The 22,295-nt window shown below is 47.4% G+C and overlaps 1 protein-coding gene and 2 long non-coding RNA genes across 7 annotated transcripts in view; 1 reads left to right on the top strand and 2 right to left on the bottom strand.

The window, feature by feature from the left end:
• Positions 1–22,295, bottom strand: part of ASIC2 (acid sensing ion channel subunit 2) — a 1,001,679-nt gene that overhangs the window by 523,128 nt on the left and 456,256 nt on the right. The gene's annotated exons all lie outside the window — the stretch shown is intronic.
• LOC111097428 lies at positions 1,437–21,585 on the top strand. Of its 4 annotated transcripts, none has more exons than XR_005364673.1 (6): positions 1,437–1,741; positions 8,799–8,924; positions 14,266–14,401; positions 15,258–16,345; positions 16,568–16,793; positions 20,888–21,585. It is a non-coding gene; the product is annotated as an uncharacterized LOC111097428 (long non-coding RNA). The 4 variants fall into 4 exon arrangements; XR_005364671.1 differs by having other exon boundaries at positions 15,255–16,345; XR_005364672.1 differs by lacking the exon at positions 16,568–16,793 and having other exon boundaries at positions 15,255–16,345.
• LOC111097431 lies at positions 10,979–16,301 on the bottom strand. Its single transcript, XR_005364679.1, has 2 exons — positions 15,993–16,301; positions 10,979–11,099 (listed from the first exon to the last, which is right to left on the bottom strand). It is a non-coding gene; the product is annotated as an uncharacterized LOC111097431 (long non-coding RNA).

Genomic DNA, 22,295 nt, shown 5'->3' with positions numbered 1-22,295 from the left:
TGACTTGCATGAGGCAAAGCTGCCTTCTCAATGGCCTCATTGATTAGCTGAGCTGAGAGAAGAGGAGGCTCCTCTCAGTTTTGTTGCATTTGTTTCTTTATTGGACCCATAGTGCCTCGTATTCCATAAACCCATAAACCAGAAGTGGGCACAATCTATTCCTAATTATAGTGGGTCAGCTGATCTGGGTTGCAAATTGTCCACAGCAAACCTTGTTCCCACATTATTGACAAGATTGTCACTTGCCCTGCCTAAGTCTATTTTGGCATAAATGGCTCTATTTCTGATTGGCATAATTAGCCCTATATTAAAACTATGTGTGTGTAGCTATTTTTCTACCTGTCTCCCCACCTAGAAGACTTCAAAGGGGGCACCTGTCTATCCATCTGTCAAACTGAGTTTGATTTTACACCCCGACCATGACCTTCCTTCCAGGATGGAAGAAAGGGGCTGGGTCATCACAGCTATGTCCACATTCAACACAAAGCATCAAGACTTGAACTCCAGCACAGTGCCTATCCTGCTCAGGCTGCTGCTTTGCATCCAGGTCCAGGGATAATCTCAGTTTCCACATCCTCCTGAGCCGGGTCTTCAGCATGTTGCTTCTGGAACCTTCCCAGACTATTGTGAAGCCCAGAGCAATAAACACACCAACGTGTTTATTAAGCACTCATGGAGACTCCTAACTCTGGGAAAGGAACAAGGGGTCGTGGGAGGGGAGCTGGGCAGGGGGATGGTGACTGAGTGATGGGCACTGAGGGGGGGTACTTGACGAGATGAGCACTGGGTGTTATACTATATGTTGCCAAATTGAACTCCAATAAAAAATACAAAAAAGGGGGGTAAACACTCATGCAGCTTGTGAAGCCTCATGCAAATCCCATAATTGGTAGTTGGCTGACACTTGCCAGTTTTATTAGACCACAGCGTAGACAGTTAAGAACAAACTGTGTTTGGTTGCTCTGTGGCTGAGAAAGTATATTGATGACAGCACAGCTGACCTTGCAGGTCCTAGGTGGGCATGTTCTGGGGCTCCTAGAGCAGAGCGAGCTTGGGTAAGCCTCTGCTTGGGTTTAGCTTAGCCAGAGCTATAAGCCCTTTGAATTCTTTCCTTTCCCTTGCCTCAGCCCTGAACCCTTGGCAAGGTGCAGGAATCTGTTTCCATAAAACCAATTTATTTTTCCATTTATTTGATTAATTGAAATTGCTAATACTCTGGCCTCAAGGTCGTAAACACTGGGTAATAAAACCCCCTTTACATCTGTCCAGTGCTTTAGTGTTCGTTAAGCACTTTCACATCTATTATCTGATGTGACCCTTAGAACAACCCTGCAAAGTAGGCAGGGAAGAGATTATAATGGCCAGTTCATAGAGAGGGAGATATGTGTTGCCAATGGTTACAAGGTATGATGGAACAGAGGTGAGACTGAGGCTTATATTCTGGGTCCAATTGTCTTGTAGGGTGACTGACCATTCCAATTTACCCAGGACAGAGGGGGTTCCCAGGGTCTGGGACCTTTTTGAAACTGGAAAATCCCAGGAAAACTGGGAGGATTTGGTCACCCTACTTGGTCTCTCATGATGGATCCCTGTTACCCTCACCGGGTTTAGCTGATGGAGGTGTCCTGTGGCCCAGCACAGCCAAGGCTGACGTACTTGGACAAGTCATCAAGGGGTACGAGCTGAGAAGAGTCAACCCTGAATGACAGATGATCCATCTGAGCCAGATCTTGGGTTGGAGGTAGGTAGGTTGTCAGGGGACAGGAGGCAGGGTGGGGACATATGAGAGACCCTTCCTGCCTGGGCTGCTCATAGAGACAAGTCACCAGAGAAGGATCCTGAGAGCCTAATGGTGCTCAGCCACGAAGGGACACTAACATGAACTGGTTGATCAGACCTAACATAGGCCTAAACATAGATGGGACAGAGGCACAAAGGGTTGATGGGACAATGAAGGGGGAAGGAAAGGATCAGAGGAGCAGTGGGCAGAGAGAGGGGTGGGTACACATGAGGTGGTCTTAGCCAGAGAGGAATCTCGTGGCCACCAGCTGCTCCCTCCTAACCTAGAGGTCAGCCCCTTCCTGATCCATTAGCCAATCCCATTTGGCTAAGAAAGGAGGAAAGGAGAAGTGATTTGCCCAAAGTGGACTGAACCAGGGCTGGAAATTGAGGACTCCATTACTCAAGGCACCTAGCCTTGAAACAGAGCAAGATCAGGGCCGGTCACCCCAGGCTTGTGTTCATTGATATGCCCCCTTGTTCACTTTATTCTGGCCCTGACTCTCTCCCCAGTCCTCTGTCCCCAGGAACTTGTCCTCATTCCTGCCCCCTGCCCCCCACCACACACACACCCAGGGCTTCAGGATGAAAATCTCAAGTCTTAGTTCCATTCGCCTTGCTTATTAGCATTTTGACTTTAGTAATGTGAACGAATTCAAATCTGATTGGGAAATCATTGAGCTAAACCAAGCCCAGCACAAAGCAATTGAGTAGAAAATTGTGGATACCAGTGGCAATTTTCCCTCCCTGCCCAGAGAAGGAGAGATACCATTGCTGAGGTCACTTTAGAGGTAGGCAGAGAGAGAGGGGCCCTCATCGTGGGCACCTGCACTAGCTGTGTGCAGGTCACCCTGTGGCTGGCAAGAAAGCCCCAAAGGTTGGAGTATAGATGGGGAACCATCTAATGTTGGTGGAAATACTGTAAATAATATAATAGCAACTAGCAAACAAATGGGGTTTCCTGGCTTTGGTGCTGGCAACCACGTAGAATGTTGTAACCTGCATTTTGGCTTTCTCATCTACCTGTTTGATCTTTCATCTGATTTGTATTTTCCTTAGGCTTGATATATTTAATTTATATTTTTCTATTTTATTACCTGTATTTCTTAAAGCCTGCTTAAAGCCTGCTTTGTGTCCTCAGTGGGACACAGTGAGAGGTAAATACACAATCCAAACAACCCCTCCACGAATGTATTCTTGGGAATACAGCGCTGTGGTGCAAGCCTCGGGAACAGGGGAAACAGGATGGTAGGGTGGTGACTGCATGCCCCACTGTTCCCCCATCGCGGCCAGGCTGCAGCTGGGAGCATCTAGCTACCTCTGGGTTACCCCCTTTCTTGTCTCAGAAGGATCCAGCAAGAGTACAAAGCACTCTATGAGCTGCCAATGGGTAGAGAGGTCAATCGCAGCTCTTGTTCATAGCACCAGGCAACCTTGTCCCAGGGCCTTATTGGATCATAGCTTCTTGAATATCTTCATAGAGAAGCCAGTCTATCTTTCTGGAACTTTCTTTTCTGCTGCTTCTAGGTTCCTGGGTTTTTTCCCTTCGGCCTATCTCTACCAATCCACAACTTGAGTGAATTGAGACATGCTTATAAAATTCTTAGGCTGTTGAGAAATCTCACTTTCTCAACTAGCTCTCTGTTCCACTCTTCCCTCCCTTCAGGCCATGCAACAGTCAGCTTGGTGGTTTTAAAGCCTAAATCTGTACTCTACACTCTGCATTGCTCTGGGCGTAAAATTCAGAATTCCTCCCAGACCTTCCAGGCTTTGCATGTTCTGGCCCTTGCCTACTTCTCTCTCCCCTGTTCATGCCTCCCCAGCCTCCCCATGGCTTCCTGGCTCTGCCACACTTGCCTTGCCCTCAAGCATCTGCATTTTCAGTTCCTGTTGCCTGTTGCAGGATCTTCCTCTTTCTTCACATAGCAAGTCCCTTCTCATTCTTGAGGTCTCAGATGACATGTTCCCAGAAATGCTTTCTCTTGCCAGCACATTTAAATTGGGTCTACCCATCGCTCTGCTCAACCTCAAAACTCTACAACATCATTCAACTTCCACCACAGCACTTATCACAACCTGCAGGAATGTTCCTTATTCATTTGATTTGTACTTGGCTCTCTGAGCCATGCATAAGCTTCACAGGGCAGAGACCTGATATTTTCCTGATATTTTTTGACCCCTGCTATATCCCCAGCACCTACTATCTTGGCTACAACATGGGGGGTTCTTACCAAATATCTGTGAGATAAATGTATCCACAACTTAAACCAGGAGTTGGGGAACTATGGCCTGTGGGCCAAATGTGGCCCACTGCCTATTTGTGTAAATAAAGTTTTATTGGAATGCAGCCTAATCATTTGCCTATTGTCTATGGCTGTTTTGGTGCTACAATGGCAGACACTGAATACTTGCAAACAGAGATCACATAGCCCACAGAGCTGAAGGTATTTACTCTCTGACCCTTTAGAGAAAAAGTGTGCTGACCCCTGGCTTCTACCATAATAATAGCTTAGTCCATACAGACATTCAGAATTTCACTTACCAAGGAACCAGAGACAGCAGGATTCAGGATCGATTTAGTGGCTCAGTGATATCATCAAGGACTCACAGTCAGTCCTCTTATTCTGTCCTCTGCCTGATAGAGCAACCATCCCTCAAGGTCCCAAGATTACTACTGCAGCTATGACTATCATATACTTGCACATACAAGCTCCAAAGGAGTGTAATGAGAACAAAAACTGGCTTTCTCCTTTCCCAGGGAGAAAATCTTCTCCCAGAAAGACACCAAGTGGACGTCACCTTGTGTTTTATCAGCTAGAACTAGGTCACATGCTCACTTTTGGACCAATCACTATAAAGGGGAAGCGGACAACTACGACTGGCTCAGGCCAATGATGCTTCATGCCGTGAGGTTGGATACATTGCCTTCAGGAATCAGAAAAAAGAGAGAATGTCTACAACATATGTGAATGGATCAGCATGCCCCATTTCTTCACACTGAAGATGGTTGTGATGAAAGACTAAAGTTTGTCCAGTCTCTCTTGATAGAACTAAAAACAATTGGGCGCATTATTACTCTTTTTCCTTTTCTAGCTTTCAGGTAGATCTTACCTCTCATCTTTTACCTTCTCCACCATTTTTTCTCCCAGCAGCCACCAGCCTTGATCATAACTTCAGGAAAGCAGGTTTCAGCTGACTTTATGACAATCCCACTTGATTCAGATTTTCCTAAAAAAGCCAGCCTTGTCTGATGATAAGGATTTGAGGGGCACCCAGAGGAAATGTAAAATGCCCCACATTTTATTCTCCACCAGCCAAGTCCAATGTTTTAAATCCAGTTATATAAAAGACATCTTGGTTTAATGCTTTGTTCTCCAGAATGCCTCTGTTAAAATGGATGTTACTTTCAAAAGGCCATGCATGGTGAGTTTATGACTTAATCCCAAAGGTTTGGGGTCATACATCATCTTGGACAGCAGAAATACTGACCTTGAGGGGAGAAGGGAGCAGTGTTATAATGGAAATAGAACTATAAGCCAGAATACCCAGATTCTAGTTCCCTTTGTCTATTTATTTTCTATGCACTTAGGAAAATTCACTTTCTCTCTCTGGACCTCATCTTCCTCATCTGTTCCATGAAATGCTTGGATTTAGTGATCTGTAAGAACACTTTCATCTGGTTAAAAGGGCTTGGCTATACACACTATACAGTTTCATGCCCACATTACTGGATTCATTCATTCATCATTCCTTTAGCTAATCTTTCAATATATATTTATTGAGTATCTCCATGTGCTAGGAATTTTGCTAGTTGCTGGGAATGTAGCAGTTCCTGCCCTTATGGAGCTTACTGTCTCGTGGGGAAGACAAAGAGTACACAGGGACATATAACATCTTGTGACAAGCATGGTGATAGGAAAGGTGCTGACTCATTTGCAAGCTCATGGCAGGTCAGGGCAGAGTCAGCAGATGCTCCCTGGGATAAGAGGTCAATGGGGCTTCCCAGAGATGGTGATGTCTATGCTAAGACCCTAAGGAGGAGTCCAAGTTAATCAAGCTGGAGTGAAGAAAAGAGGGAAGAATTTCTCTAGTAAGGGTATCGGCACATGTTGAGAACTATTAATAAACTGCTTATCATTTATCCCACATCTGAGGTTCGGTCTTTTTCCCAACCAATATACTTGCTATGTTACCTATTTAAAATTATGGTGGAAAGAGCAATCAGATATGTTTAAAAAGAACTTGAGTCAAGTTCATCTAAACAAATACCATTGTGATAGTAGCTGGTGTTGGTGTCTATTTCATTAATTTGAAATGCATACTGTTCACTTCAAAGATGCCATATATATGTATATCTCAGATCTATTAATTTCAAACAGAATTATCAGATTGTCACAATGTGCTAGACAATTGGCTTGAGCCAGAGATATAAAATAGAGGAGGACACAGTCCATATTCTTTGGGAGTTCATATCTTAGTCTGGACATAGTCAAGTACGTTAATAATCAGAGTACAATGTGTACTAGGTGCATAAAAGATGGTGTTCCAAACAGGCTGGATCCAGGAAAGCTTTCAGAAAGCATAAGCTCTGAACTGAATTCATTTTCTTGTTTATTCATTCAACCATTTTTAAAAATTTATTTATTCATGAGAAACACAGAGAGAGAGGCAGAGACATAGGCAGAGGGAGAAGCAGGCTCCCTGCAGGAAGCCCAATGCGGGACTTGATCCCAGGACCCCAGGATCATGATCTGAGCCAAAGACAGACGCTCAACCACTGTGCCATCCAGGTGCACCTCGTTCGTCCATTTTAATTGTTGTAAAATACACATACATAAAATTCACCATCTTAACTACTTTAAGTGCACAATTCAGAGATATTAAATTCATCCACAAGGCTATGCAAAGACCACCACTATCCATCTCTAGGCACCTTTCATCATTCCAAATAGAAACCCTGAACTTATTATACAGTAAGTCCCCATTCCCTCCTTGCTCCTAGCCTGAGATAACCTCTGCTCTACTTTCTATACCCATGAATTTTCCCACTTTAAATACTTCATATAACTTGAATCACACAATATTTGTCCTTTTATTTCACTCAGCACAACGTCATTAAGACTTATGCATGTTGTACATGGATCACTACTTCATTTCTTTTTAAGGCTGAATAATATTCCATTATATGTATATGTCCCACTTTGTTTATCCATTCACCTGTTGGTGAACACTTGTTGTTTCCACCCTTTGATGAATAATGCAGCTATGAACATTAATGTTCAACATCTGTCTGAATCTGTTTTAATCTGAGTATGTACCTGCGAGTGGCATTGCTAGATCATACAGTAATTTGCATTGAACTTTGAAGGCCAAGAAAATGAGCAAGAATAAGCATGTATTAATGCCAAGGGAGGGCACAACTCTGTGGGACCACCCACCCATCACACAGTCTCTCACTTCTCCTTTCAAGGACCATCCTGTGTGTCCACCATGATGACCACCACGTAGGTCAATCCCAGTTTCCCTAGAAGTGTGACTCTGTCACTCCCTGGATGATAACTGCTGCTTTCCTGCCTCCTTCCCCATCTGGGGAAGGACACCCTAGGTTTTTCCATGGGTTGGTAACCTCCCCCTGCCTACATCACTGAGTTGTGTTGAAGGGCAAGGAGTAAAACTTGTAAAGCGGTGGTACAGACATTTGTGGTCGTAGCTATTGCTGCTGTTCTCATTGTCATCTTCGTTAGAACACTTTGCTGTGATAAAGAACAGGTTTCTTCATTGACAATCAAGTCATCCAGGCCCATGAGGGAAAAAAAAAAAGTATGACATCTTAAATTGCTGTATCTCTGCACTACACCCCAATTCCTCCCAACACCAAAATCTGTGATAATAACAGGAGTGGAAATGCCATGTGCCACATCCTGAGAGATACAAAGGAAGCCAGGCTGCTTTTCTCACTTAGAAGGTTGACAGATGTGTCTGATGAATATGTTAGAAATTCTGGAGCAGAAGCCTCCTACCTCAAAGAGTTAATTCCCTAAGGCTTGGTCTATTTGTTTGCAAACATCTAAAACATAATTATTGGGAAACACCTGAGTGGCTGGCACATTGCAAGGGCTCTGTGTGGGTACAGAAGCCTAATACAAGGGGTCCTAGCCTTTAGCCCGATGGTGAATTTATTCTAAGGTCCTCAAATGTTCCATGCCTATTTTCTGACACCTGAATTCTAGTTCTATCTGCTGGTCTGAGCTCTAAGTGTGAGTGTCTTCCCTGCCAAAAGGATGTCCATTTAAGTAATTCCTTTGCTTTAGTTTGAGGAAGCTGACTTTTAATTACTGGCTGCCTGTCTGGTTTCTACCTATAGTCAATGAAAACCCTGGAACCTATCTGCCACAGCATATGAGGACTTTCTAAATTGTGTGACTCATAAAATTACCCCAGAGTCTCTGAACTACTCTATACCTCTAATAAAAAACACAGTTCCAGTTTCCCCTTAGGCTCAGAATGGCAAAGAGGTATCACTGATGTTGCCACTCCTTAGCGTCCAGCAGGCATGAATAATCCATCATGGAGCCGGGGCCTGGTTTCTCACTCTTTCTCCAATGCCATGCTCCTGGCAGCCACTTTCAATTGATCTGAGCCTGTACTCATGCTATGCAATAGACACTGTTGGTGTCCCACTCAGATCTTTCGGGGCCACACACTCAGCCCCCAGCTACTGAAAGTATTGTTTATAACAGCCCACAATTGTACCTTCTTCCTGAGAATTGGCCTCTGCTAGGTCAGATAGGGCCAGCTCTATAGGAAATGTCTCCAATGCCGTGCTTTGACTGATACAAGGGTACAAAAGGCTGATCCCCTTGCTATTCACACGTATTCATATCCCTGGCATCAAGCTTTGCCTGGCTTCTCCTCCTCTTGCTCTATCCTGTTTCCCTCCTGCCCTTACAGATTGTGTCTGAGAGCACACCTCCAATAAATCCTCACACCAGAATCCCTGTTTCTGTTTCTCTTCCCAGGGAACCTGACCTAAACTAGTCATTTGTTATACTTGCCTCTAACTCTACAATCAGGAAGGAAAAGCCAAAGACAAGAAAAACTTGAGTGAACATGCACAGCTTCTACTCTCTGTTCAATGCAATCACGTAAACAATCCTTACAAATGTGTACTGAGTCCCGGACATATGTTGGGTGTTGTGCTAGATACTGAGGACACAAGGGCACACAAGACCAAGGTGGTCCATGTCCTTAGGGAACTCCCATTCCAGTGGGATGGTATAGATATGATGGCAAGAACTCTGTACTTTGCACCAAAGGGAAGGCGGATGGTACAATGAAAAGAATAGATTCTGAAGAATCTCTCAAGAGACAGACTCAGAAGCCCAAATTTTGCCCTGGTTTTCTCATTACCAAGAACAGGAGTTTTATAATTTGTGGCTCAGAGACCCCTAGAGATTCATGACAGAGCTTCGCAGGATTCATAATCTTCTCTCCCAAATTGAAATGCATATGTCTTTTTTTCCTGCAAAATTATCCATACCTTCCACGAGATTTCTGAAGGCATCTATGAACCACAAAAGTCAGGAATCACTGCTTAGATTTCATGGCTAGCATATCCAGAGGTCTTGAGACAAAGATGGAGAGAGGTTTTTGATAATATCAAAACATCCCTTGAGGAGGTAACAATCGTGTGTGCAGGCCCAGCTGTGATGTCAATGGAACATCTGGCTGATAAATGAATTATTCTCTTTCCAAAGGTTTTGAATCATGCAGTGACTGCATTTTAGAGCTGTAAGCCTGCTCACTGCTGGGCACTTGATTGTCTCTCTGGGTCTTCTCCTTGGTAAAATAAGCAGAAGATGCTTATGATATTCAAGGTCCATCACTGACTTTTTAAGGAACCTCGGTAACCATCTATTTTAGGATCTATTTTAAAGGTGGCAGGGTATAGTAGCTAAGTGAAGAGTTTCAGAGCCGGAAAGCTTAGGTCTGAATCTCAAGTTGCCACTCCAGTGAGTTTCCTCTTGGGGCCTTTAGGAAATGGTGACAATATGGATAGTGGTACCCCCCACGGGGTTGTTTTGAAAACAAGAGTTGAACACACGCAGTGCTTAGACCACAGCTAGGCACATAGTAGGTACTCAGTAAGTGTTGGCTCTTCTATTATTTGTACATGGAAGAGAGAACTGAAGGTGCAAGGGGCGATTCTCAAGTCAATCCAGTGACCTCGTGCCAGTCTGAGCTATCTCCAAGGGACCCCTGCCTGCTACACCTGCCGACCAGCTTCACTTCTCTCAAGACGGCATGGTTTCTCAGTATCTGCAAGACTCCAACAACCACAGCCTCAGAAAAGAGACTCCTAACTCTGGGAACGAACAAGGGGTAGTGGAAGGAGAGGGGCAGAGGGATGGGGTGACTGGGTGATGGGCACTGAAGGGCACTTGACGGGATGAGCACTGGGTGTTATACTGCATGTTGGCAAATTGAACTACAATAAAAAATATACAAAAAAAAAAAAAAAAGCCCATCCCCAGGGTCTGCTTCTGCAGGCTGCCTGCTTCCAGGACCCTGTCTGGGTCAGCTTTTATACCAGGACCTGGATGATTTGAGGATGTGTGTGTCAGGTGAACTCTGAAGTGAGAGAAACCCAGAGATGGTCCACGTTGTCTGTAATGAGTTAGAATACAATTTCCATCACTATTACTAATAGCATCATCCTCTCGCATTCAGCACTTGGCAATTTACAAGGCGCCGTCATGCTGTCACGTTGCTCCTCCAACAACCTTGGATCGGAGACTTGATAATCACTGTGTAAACCGTCAGGAAGCTCAGACCTGGAGAAATTAACTAATGTGCCCAAGGCCAGACAATATTTTTAAAAGGTACAATTGAAAACCAGGTCCATCTGACCTGCCATCTAGTACTCTTCCTGCTATACAAGAACGGGAGCCTCAGGGGGCTAGGAGACCCCCGGAGCAAGTGGACGGAGGCCAGCAAGACTGGGAGGAGGGGCAGGGTCCTCAGGAGACAAGAGGCCAGAGGACAGAAGCCCAGGTTGTTCTAAGACAGAGCATACCTCAGTGAGTGGCATCTTTTGCCTTCCCACCTGGGGAGACTCAGCCACGGGGACCCCTGTTCCTGTGTCTTTCTGTCAGCTGTGTGTCAGAAAAATGAGCCTGGGCTTCAAAAACCAATGTGGTGTGAGTTTAGATCTTTATTTTACCATTGGAGAGACATCAGGCAAGTTACACAGCATCCCTGAGCTTCTGTTTCTTCATCAGCAAAAGTAGAAAAGACGCATCTGCCTTGCAGGGCCACTGCTGAGATGAGATTAAATAATGAATGTATTGTTGTAGGTAATACTTGGGGAGTAATGGCCGGAGAAGAGGATTAGCCACATGGCCAGAGACAGCCAGGAGGCCTCCCTGTGGGGTGCCAGGCGGGGCTGAGCTGTGTGTCCTGCGCTCTGGGCTCCCTTTCCTCTCTGGATCCCCCTCTGTGGCAAGCTAAACAGTCCTCCCCTGGCTGGTGTTGACTGGGCCTCCTCTGGCTACAGACTGGCTAATGCTCCCGGCCTAGTAGTTCTTAGCCAAGCTGGGCCAATTAAGCTGCATTCCTCTGATTGTTTTGGTAGCTTTTCTCTGAATTCCCTCCAACTGGTCTACAAATAGGTTCTAAATTTAGATTCAAGCGCCAAATCTTGGAGCTCCGAGCTTCTTTCTGCTCTAGCCAACCGTGGGGCTTCTGTGCCTTCCAGGGTAGGGGGGCAGGGCTGGTATTTCTCCTCCTCTCAATCTCTCTCTCTCCCCCGCCCCCATCCCTTTCCCCTAATCGTCAACACAAAGGCAAGGAATGACTGCGACATGATTTATTTTGTTTGTGGAGTACAGGTTCATAATCAGTTAGAAAACAGTTTTTCTTATTTAAACTTCCAGGAAAGTGACAGTAGAGAATTAAAGGGGGATTAATGGAATGCACAAATTCTTTCTGTGCTCTGGAAACTGCACAGAGGAAACAAAACAATTTAGAAATAGCAAGGGATGGGGGAAGAGAGTAAGGGCAAGAGTAGAGTGGTTTCTCTTCTGTGTCTTCGTGTGTCACCCCTACATCTGCTGGGTTTGTGCTCCCTAAAGCCTCAAGCTTGAGCCAGCAGTGTCTCCTCCTACAGGTGGTTAGGACCCGCTGCATCCCAGGAGGCAGATTCTCCTTCTTCCCTCCCTCCCCTCCCCCTTTCCTCTCCTCCTCTTCTTCAATTTCATCCTTCTCTCCTTCTTCTGGTTGCCACCTGGTCCTCCATTTTATCTCCCTCTCCCCTCGCCTCTTGTCCTCCTCCATAGCAGTATCAGATTCCTTGCCGCCAGGCATCTTTCACACCAGCTTACGCTCTGGAAAGCCCTCTCCTACCCCTAGTCTCACTGGAGTTGGACAACAGCCCTGCAGACATGGGGCAGGTGCCTGGGAAAGAATGATCTCACTGCTGGTTAGAGGAGCAGATCAACGCCACCGAGGCCTCATGACAAGGCCGGCAGAGGAACCAGACTCTCCTGTTGTCTCAGAGCCTCATTCCCATCAACCCAGAGGATACCTGTTGACTGTCCCCAGCAAATCACAGTGGCAACATGCCTCTCTGTTGTCACCAAAGCCCCCGAGGACATCTCACAAATTGTGAAGGATGCCCAGAGGGTCCTGCAGGCAAGACGACATGGTGGAGGGGTACTAGAAATGCCTGGACAGCCAGCCAGAGAGTGTTTTCACTTCTTACAGATCAAGCCTCTTTCTCCCAGCATCTCAAAGGGAATGTCAGCTCATAAATTTAAATCTGTCAACAAGTTTTGGATCTAACAATATTTTAGGCTCATGCAGAGACGACAATCCTGGTTCCTGCACAAGTGACACATCCTTGCTCTGTAAAATGGACCTGTCACTCGTACATACATGACCTAAGTATCGCTTCTGTAAGAATCAGGTGGGATAATGAGTGTGAAGAAGTTTTACAAACTACAAAGTTCTACAGCAATACAAATAACTCTTTTGTTGCAGAGATGGCGATAGTCATAGGGATGGAGTTGGTCTTCCAGGATGGAACTGGCGCTGGAAATAGCGTTTGAGGGCTTGTTGCCTGACCCCTCATGGGTAAGGGAAGTGAGATCCAGACAGAAGCAATAGTCCTCTCTGATAGGGCCACAGTGCAGATAACAGGACTGGATGGTTTCAGGATCTGGTCTCGCGGCTTGCCTCTTTCTGGAAGAAAGCATCTCTTTCTTTTCTTGAGCGTCAGAGACGCTCAGAGAAAACGTCTCTGCTTTTCTTTTCTTGATTTTTTTCCTCTTTCCTTTCCTTCCTCAAAATTTGGTAACATGCCAAATATATCAAAATACTTCAAAATACTCTTTACCCACAGCTTTTTCTCTCCCTAAATATTATTTATCCTATATCCCATTCTATCAAGATCCTGTGAGATGGCTTTAAAAAATTATTGACAAATCCATGCTAAGGGGTTAAGAAAGAAACCATGGTGTCCAACTGTGCCACTTCCACGTGGGCGCCACTTTCCTTTCAACAGAGGCCTTCACAGACCTCTCAAAGAAGGAAAAATGACTATCAGGGGATTTTAAGTTCTGTGTCTGGCCACTGGAGATTTTATCCAGTTAGGCTGTTGGTCCAGCTTGTTCTTCTGTGGTGAGAGTACACCTCATCAAGTCATCCTCCCACTCTTACCTCATGACAAACCCTCTGGGTTCTTGTCTCTTGTTGGCTCATTTATCCATACTTCTGAGCTCCGTGACCCTGACCAGTGGTATTGGCCATTTCCACTGGCTTGACGAAAAAGCCCTACACCATGATGGTTGGTGTCCACAGAGTATGTACAAGTTACTCTCTATCCAGAGATCAAGGATCCAGCTTGAACTTCCTTCTGTATCTTCAGGAATTAACCATATAGGTGCTCAAAGAGTGTGAGTGCAGGGCAAGAGCAGAGTTTCTGCAGGCTGTGTCCAGGACAGAAGCAGTATGTGTAAAGGTGCGAGGGTGGGCATTGAAAGGGGATTTGAAAGAAGACTGCCCAGGGAGAAGAAGTGAACAGATAATGTCCTACTGGGTATCAGTTGTCTGTTCCCTTTCCTCTCTGGCTGGCTTGTGGACTTTGTGTCTCTTATTTTTTCTTGCGTGCTTAGAGCCTATTACAGATGCTGAAATGTCAGCATTCGATGAATGCCGGTGCTAGACTAAGAGGCCTTGGTACCTCCAGGACAAGCAATAATGAAATGTCAGAATTTGGAGAACGTAATGTCAGCAATTTTAGAAATTATTTAGTTCAATTCCCCTTGAGTGCTCTGTCGGAAAGGCGGAGACTGTCGATAGGGTATCCAAGGATGCATTTTGCTGGAAAGAATCAGTACCTCTGTGCGCACATATGCCCACCTGCTCTGGTGTGGGGCGGAGGGGCGGGGGGGAGGATTCTCTTCTATATCTGTATGTATCTTACAGTTGTAGGAAATGAGATCTGAAGGGGCAAGAGAGATCACCTAAGTGAATCCTCTGGTTGCAGAGAAAAAAGAAACTGAAGCTGAGGAACGGCATCCTTATCTCCAAAGTGGGAACCTTGATATATACCGTTTGCTTGGTAAGGGTATGGATGGGGTCAATAAGATCATGACTATCAACTTGCAAAAAAATACCAAAACTACATTTAGAATATGAGTAAAAACCCAGTGTGCATGGGATTAGGCTCAGAACTAGGGGGCACAGTGCTCATGAAGGACGGAGCTGCTTTGGGAGTATAGGGAAGAAAAGGCATGGAGAGGTGGAGGGGAAGGCCATTCTCCCAGACTTGTGGGATCCCCACCTCCATACACACACAGCTGAAGGTGGAGCCACCAGCCAGCCAAGTAGGAAATAAAGGGGGAGCAGTGAGGTCGTTGGGCCAGGAGAAGACTAGAGTAGACAAGAGAAGTGGTCCTGGATTGGAGCATGTGTGAGGCTTCTTCAGTTTGGAGATGCTCCAGATAATAGGGCATCACTCGGGAGTGCCAGGGTGCTGCAGGCCACCAGGTCTGGGGCTCAGGGCTACTGAGGCTTGGTTATTAATGCTTCTGGATAATTGCTGGCTGGTGTGCAGGAGCATGTGTGTGAGGAAACAGGTAAGGGGAATGGGAGACAATTGGCCAAAGCCCCATGGTGGGATGTCTTGGAAGGAGGGACTGGACACAGGCTCTTAAAGCAGGACTGCCCCTCCTGGCATCACAAGCAGGGCAAGCAGAGAGAAGGGGACATTCTGTGCAGAACAAGCATGGAGCCCAAGACATGGGCCTTGGCAGCTCTCTGGGTGGGGAAGGTCTGGACCGCTGCTGGTTTCCCGCTCCCACCACTCCTCCAGAGTCAGCTCAGACTCTCAGCCTCCTCTCCCTTTTCTACTCTGCTACCTAAGTTGCTTGAGCCAAAATCCTTCATTCTAGCCTTTCATCTTTCTCTCCTAGCAGGATCCTCTTTGACGTATATCCAGAATCTGGTAGTTCCCAAGCCCTTCAAAGCTGCCACACCATCCCACCATCTCGCCCTGGTCTCCTGCTTCTTTCTGCATCCACCGTGGCAGCCTTGCGTTCCCATTTCTGCACAGTGGCCAGGAAGACCTGTTCATGCATCCCTCAGATCCTGTCTCTCTTCTGAGGGAAACCCCCAGAGGCTCCTCACTCACTCAGATATAGAGTCCTGGATCTGCATCTGCTGCAAAAAGACCATCCTGATTTCCTCTCACCACTCCCGCCTGCCCTTGCTCAGTGTGCTTCAACCACACGGGCCTCTCCTGTCTCAGGACACTTGCACAGCCTGGTGCCTCTGTCTGGGCTCCTCTCCCCCGACATGGCCACACAGCCTGCAGGTCCCTGGTCAAATGTCACCTCTTCCTAATACCCTCCCTGTTCCCCTCATATGAAGGAGCTAATTGTTCCTCTGCTCAGGCACTTTTTACCTCCCTGAGCCTGCTTTATTTTTCTCTTCCTTTAGCTCCTGTCCCCACCTGACATATGTGGCCGCTGCTAGTTTCTGGCTGCCGCATACACCCAGCCAGGGGGCACTGTTTGCTGTATAGAAGTACAGTAGGCACTAGAGTGCCCCCTCCATGTGTGCAGGGTACGACCCGTGCTTGTTGCGTCCTTGCTGGAGCTCCAACAATACAACCAGACCTATGATCAGGGAACCTGTAGAATGAAGCTCACCTTCTCTTCACTGCACCTTCTACCTGGCATCTTTCTCTTAGGTGGTTTTTCCTCTTGGGTGCACATTAGCATCCCCCAGGACTCTGTGAGGAAGGCCTGAGCCCTTTCCCATTAATTCCTAGTGTTGTAGAAAGGGAGCCTGAAGTCACTGAGCCTGAACACCATGGTCAAAATGGCCACACCAGCCCTTCCCCTGGCTCCATGTGTCCCTTACTACTTCCTGAAGCCCCACCTTCCTCCATGTGCCATGCTGTCCTCTGACCTCCCAGCAGGAATGAAGTTACCATTGTCATCATTCACTGTGACTGGTTGCTACGGCGACAGGGACAACAGCCATCCACAGAGCAAGTTGGGTCAGTGTGCACCTGGAGTTTAGCAAGGTGGTGGTGATGGGAGTGCGGGCGGGGGTGTCAGGCTGCTGTGAGGGCATTCTCTCCAAGCAGGCATCTGAGAAGGGGACAGCTGCCCTCACCTCCCTTTACTCCCTCCCCTGGCTTATGAGCCCAATGAGGAACCCCAGGAGGTGTGATTGCACATTGTTGGAAGAAGCATGGCCCTAACACAGTTAATTGCAGGGAAGCCTGCATGGGGCCAGTTGCAGCCCCTGGGAAAGGTGCTCCGTGAAGCACGGCCCAACAGCCTCCCTTCCTCTGGAGAGATCTGATGACCTGGCCTAGCACTCAGAAGAGTAGTGGGAAGGAGAAATGGACCAGAGAGAAATGAAATGCATAGAAAAGTGAAGAGATGGGGCAACTCACATGGCTAAACTCAGACGTGGCCCTGCTTAACATTACACCCAGGGTGAGTCTAGTAAGAAGCCAGACTGGGTTCTACCTCCTTCACCTGGCATAAACAGGTTGTGCTGACCTGGCCACATCGGTTATATATTGGTTTAAACAACGTTGGCTGCTATAAAAGGCAAACTCCCGAATCTCAATGATTTAGGCCACACTCCATAGTAAGTGCAATCAACATCTTTGAAGGTAGGGGAACAGTGCTCTCCAGGCTGATAAAGGGTCTGCCAAAAGTAAGTGGCTTCCAAAGTTGTCCTGGATCATGACACTCAGCAGACAGCCTGTGAGGAAGAGTAGAGGGTCACCTGGATGATTTTAGGGCCACATCTAGAAGTGGGCTATATCATTCTGCCCACATTCCACGGGCCACGATTTCATCACACGACTCCATCTGATTGCTAGGGTGTCTGGAAATGTGTAGTTTAGTTGTGTGGCTAGGAAGAAGAGGAAATCCACTTGCTAAATGGTCTCCACTCCAGGCTGGAAGGGAGCCTGGCACTGTGAGTGGCATGCAGTGTCTGAAGGGAATAGATGGGAGGTAGGTAGTTGCCCAAAGCCAAACAGGAGTGCACCCCCAGGGGTGCAAACAGTACCCAGTAATAGAAGAAGTCAGGATTACAATCCAGATTGGCCTGATTCTAGACCCTTTGGTTATTCTGGTTATTCTAGGGTTCTGCTGAAAAGAGGAAGGAGGGAAGAATGAAGCAGGTAGGGGAGCCATGGGGAGGGCAGTGGTGACAAAGTGGGTTCATAGCGTAGCCACAAGGACTCTCGTCCAGCTTTCAGGTCACACTAGCTTTGCCAGCTAGACAGTGCTCACAAGGTTTTCCTCTGAAGAGCCTTACTATCCTCTTTGAACCCAGAGGAGTGCTGGGGTTACTGTGCACAGCCACAGGTGGGGGAAGCTACGGAGGAACAAAATGAAATCACAGCAGATCCCAGGAACCCTCAGGCCAAAACACAGGGCATCCTTCCCGAAAGATCCTCAGAAAAACAGAACCCTCTGAGAACCTTGGGGGTGGTAGGGCAAGTGCAAGCTGGAAGTGTCAGCAGGGTGAGCACAGAGCAAGCTGCTCTGTGCACAGTGACAGGCTGGAGAGCAAGAGGGTCTGAGGGAGGTCACATTACACTCATCTGGGACCTTTAGAGAAAGACCCAGGCCCCACCCCCAGGCCTTTGGAGTCAGACTGTTCAGAGGCAGGGCTCCATTATGAAAAAGATCCGCCCCCCAAATCTGTCATTCTATGGATGGGGAAATGAGACTCAGAGAGAAGAATAATGATTTTCCCAAAGCCAACAAACTAATGAGAAGCAGAGGCTGACCTAGAACTCTCTTCTCATGTTTGTTAGGCACTGTCTGTTCTGGTGCTGTAACACACATACACACAAACACACACACGCCTACTCACATATATACTCACACTGATGCACATTCACACACTCAGGTGCGTATGAGTGCATTCATATGTGCATACATAGGCGCTATGCGCGTGCACACAAACACTTCACTAAGCCCTCAGGAACCCAGTGGACTCATAATCTCCTGCAGAAACTCTGACACTCAGGCAGTTGGAGGCTGATTTAGCTGTATGTTCCCATAATTGATCCTGCAGCTTTGCACGGATCTAATCCATATTTATCACTTCACATCGGGCAACCAGTACCTTCTGTGCCTGCTGGTGCGGCAAGAACCCGAGCTGGAGTTTGCATGTATAGAAGTGGGTCTCCACCTCAGGTGTAGGCCCAGAAAGAAGATCCATCTCATCTCTGAGAATGCCAGCATTTTCCTCGAGTGGCTCCTGCACAAACAGGGTCCATTTAGAAACCTTCAGTAATATGCAAAAATAGGCTGGGAGTGAAATCTCTGGTCTGAATTACATGAAGTCTGAACTACAGAGAACTTTTAAATACAGCGGTTTTTAATTGCTTGCTTTCAAGACATTCAGGAACAAAAGGGACAGAGAGAGGGAGCAAAATGAGACCAATTAGAAGCACTTTGGGGACCACTTTAATGAATAGTAGAGAAAGTCCTGTGTAATTAGCATGCTTTTTGCTGCTAAGTTAGTATTCCATGTATTGAAAACCAGCTTTTTTTTTTTTTTAACTGAATATACTAATTTGGAGGTGAAGGAACAACGTATACCAGCCTATCCTTTGCATGGAGAACAAATTAATTCACATATAATAATAAAGCCATTACACAGACTAGATTATCAGTCACACTAGCTTAGGACACTCTAGACCCCATGCAAACCTAGGACACAGTATTCCCTGAGTTGCGCTCCCCAGTCCCAGGCTTAGACAGCTTCCCCGGGAGCCTAGAGGTATTCACACTCACCCACTCCCGTCTTAGGCACAGGCCCCCTTGCCCAGAGAGCGCTTCTCCCCCTCGCCCTGCACTCCTGTCTCCCCTGGGTGAGCAGCACAGGTGCAGAGTATTATAATAATACAGCTGCGAGAGCGCCATTTATTTCCCACTCCCGGTCTCTGCTTCAATCCATATTTTTATTAAACTTTTTTGTGCAGGGAAGAATATTTAGGGAAAACCATGAAGGGCTGTCAAGCGCCGTTATTAGTCTTCTCAGCTCCTGCCAATGAGCTTTTCCAGGGCAGAAATATTTGCCATTGGGCAGTGGACCCAGGGGCCAGATTGGAAGCAGGAGCTCATTTGGCCAACAGAAGGGAGGATAAAAGACTGCTCTCGAGACGCCAGGAGGACAATGGGAGCAGCAGTTTCCAATTTATTTCACTTCCATTGAATGCATTTTAGAACCCAGCTCCCACATCTGGCAAGCGGGCACCATCCTTCTCTTAGAATCCCCGAGGCTTAGAGCTGGGAGTCACAGAGCATCCGAGTATCTCGAGTATCTCGGCTCAGCTCTGTTTGGGGCCTTCCAGATGCGAGGCTCTGGGCAGGGGCTGTCAGGCACAGACAAGCCCAGTGGTGGCTGTGCAAACCCCCATTCCCCAACCTGAGTTCAAGGCTAAGTCTTTTTTTTTAAGATTTTATTTATTTATTCATGAGAGACAGAGAGAGAGAGAGAGGCAGAGACACAGGCAGAGGGAGAAGCAGGCTCCATGCAGGGAGCCCAGTGTGAGACTGGATCCTGGGACTCCAGGATCACACCCTGGGCTGAAGGCGGTGCTAAACCACTGAACCATTGGGGCTGCCCAAGGCTAAGTCCTTAAAGAGGCAGCCTCCCCCGCCCCCCCCCCCCCCCACCAACTTGTAATGCTTCCATTCTGATGCTGGTTAAAGTATTAACAGGGTCTGTGTTGCTTCTGAGACTGGGAAGTGCTGGGAGATTAGGATACTATCTCAGCCACCTTTTATCTCTAGTATGCAGCGTAGCACCTGGCACAGTATTAGGCACTCAGAAAATACCTACAGGTGAACGAGTGAATGAGCAAATGGCTGAGTTTACCACCCTGCAACTAATAAATCCTGGGGTACTTGTTGAGAGGGAGGAGGAGATATACCCAGAAATGGCAAGTTGCCTCTATAGGAGGCAATCTGAGGACCACCTGCCTACTTCACACTTGCATCCAATCCCATCCTTAGATGGGGGTGCCTCTTAGCTTCACCCACAGTTTCTATAACCTGTTTCCCTCCTACTGGCTGGAGTGGTGCAGAGCAGGGAAGATATGGGATATGAGAACAGCAAACTTCTTCCTTGGGCCAGTGCCTTGACCAGTGTGTGCTGAACCCACCCTGAGTCCCCAGCACGGGTTTGGCCCAGTCAGGACGGCTGAACATCCTGCTGAAAATCAAGGTGCCTCTGGCCAAGAGGAGCACTACTTAGGATCACAACACATAGTGACTAGAACAACCCGAGAAAATTTAGGAAGCAGACCAACAAAAGCCACGGGACAGAGTGGGAACAGAAGGGTGGAGGAGAGCTTCTCATGCTCTGTGGGTGCTCTCTGCCCAGGTGTGGCCCTCCTGGGGGAACATGCAGGACAAAAACCTCAGGAAGAAGCATCAAACCCGAGGGTGCAGGGGAGGGAGGAAAATCACCCTGGAGACCACCTGCTAGGACTAGAACCCAGGCTCCTCCAACCCTGACCTCTTACCCCCTCACTTCCCACCCTGTTTTCCAGGCCGGAGCCTCCTATCACACCCTCTACAGCTGAATCCAGTGCTCCCTGGAAGACTCAGAGAGACAGACTTTGGACAGCGCTTGCTCTTTCCCTTGGGAGGTGGCCATAGTTATATTTTTCTTTTTGATTTTCTGTGTGGTGGTGGTTGACAGTGACAACAACGCCTGCGGCTCCCAGAACGAGAAGCAATGGAGACATCCACCTGTCACTGGTCCCCGCCTTGTGACTCTCCATCTGCACCAGTCATGGGTGACTTTCATTCACAGAGTCCTTCCCGGACTCCGGCTAGAGGCTTTGGACCACTGGTGACAGAAATATCAGCAAAACTATGGCCCAAATGAGGGGACCTGTGGTCTCCCGGACACCACATTCTCAAGACACTAGAAATAAGAGCATGACTCCAGGGGAGGGGAAGTGAAATGCAGGGCCCTATGAGAAATAGGGAGGGACTGAGCTGCTTCAACCTGGACACAAGTGTCTGGAGGGTCCTACATGCGGGCTGTCAGGGCAAGAGGGATGGGGCTTGCTCTGTGCACCCACAGGACAAAAGCAGAACCAACAGGTAGAATTATAGGAAATAGATCAAGGAAGCTGCTAAGACTCTCCGAAGATGAAATTAATGAGGTCAGCATGATGCAAGCTTTTGTCCCTCCAAACAGAATACCTCCTTGTGCACAGAATTACATGGTTTTCCCACATGCTTACTTCTTTCAATTCTCCACCATCCCCATGAGGAGGTCAGGCTCACTGCCCCCATCTTTAGAGGGTAAGACTGAGTTTCAGGGAGGTCAAGTGGTTTCCTGGAATCACCTCTCCAGTGTGAGGCAAAGCTGGGTTTAAAGGTGAATTTCCTATTCCCAGTCTGGTCCTCCTTCCAATGGGCCCCACGTCCTGCGGTTCAAACGCAAGTCTCAGGATGCATGCATGTGTAGATCCTTATCTCCACAGTGGGCTGTAAGTGCCTTCCTCCAGGATTGGTGGTACCTGGGAGGCCTGGGACCCACACCAGGTGGGGACTCTAGGACCCCGCTTATTTTCTCGGGCCTCATCGGGGAGCTAAGATCTCCTTTCCTCTAAGATTACCCTCAAACTGGGGGGAGACTTGTGTGTTCCCCTTATCTATGTGAGCTCCATGGGTGTATAACAGGACACAGAGACCTCCACTGGTATTAACTACTTCCTTACTTCCTCTATGTCCATCCGGTCCAGGCTACCTGGTCCAGCCTAATCTTGTTTCCTTCCCAGTCTTTCTATTGTTTACCTGAGTCTTGGCTCTCTGACCCAAACACCAAGGATGCATGTCCTCCTCTAGCTCCGCCCTTGCAGCTCCCCTCCAGCAGCAGGTGCCTCGTGGGTTGGCAGCCTGAATGGAGAGGGTCACCGAGTGATGGGAATGCAGGGCTGGGGA

Source organism: Canis lupus, chromosome 9, assembly GCF_011100685.1.
Source record: "Canis lupus familiaris isolate Mischka breed German Shepherd chromosome 9, alternate assembly UU_Cfam_GSD_1.0, whole genome shotgun sequence".
NCBI lineage: Eukaryota > Metazoa > Chordata > Mammalia > Carnivora > Canidae > Canis > Canis lupus.
This window is presented reverse-complemented; position numbering and strand designations above follow the sequence as displayed.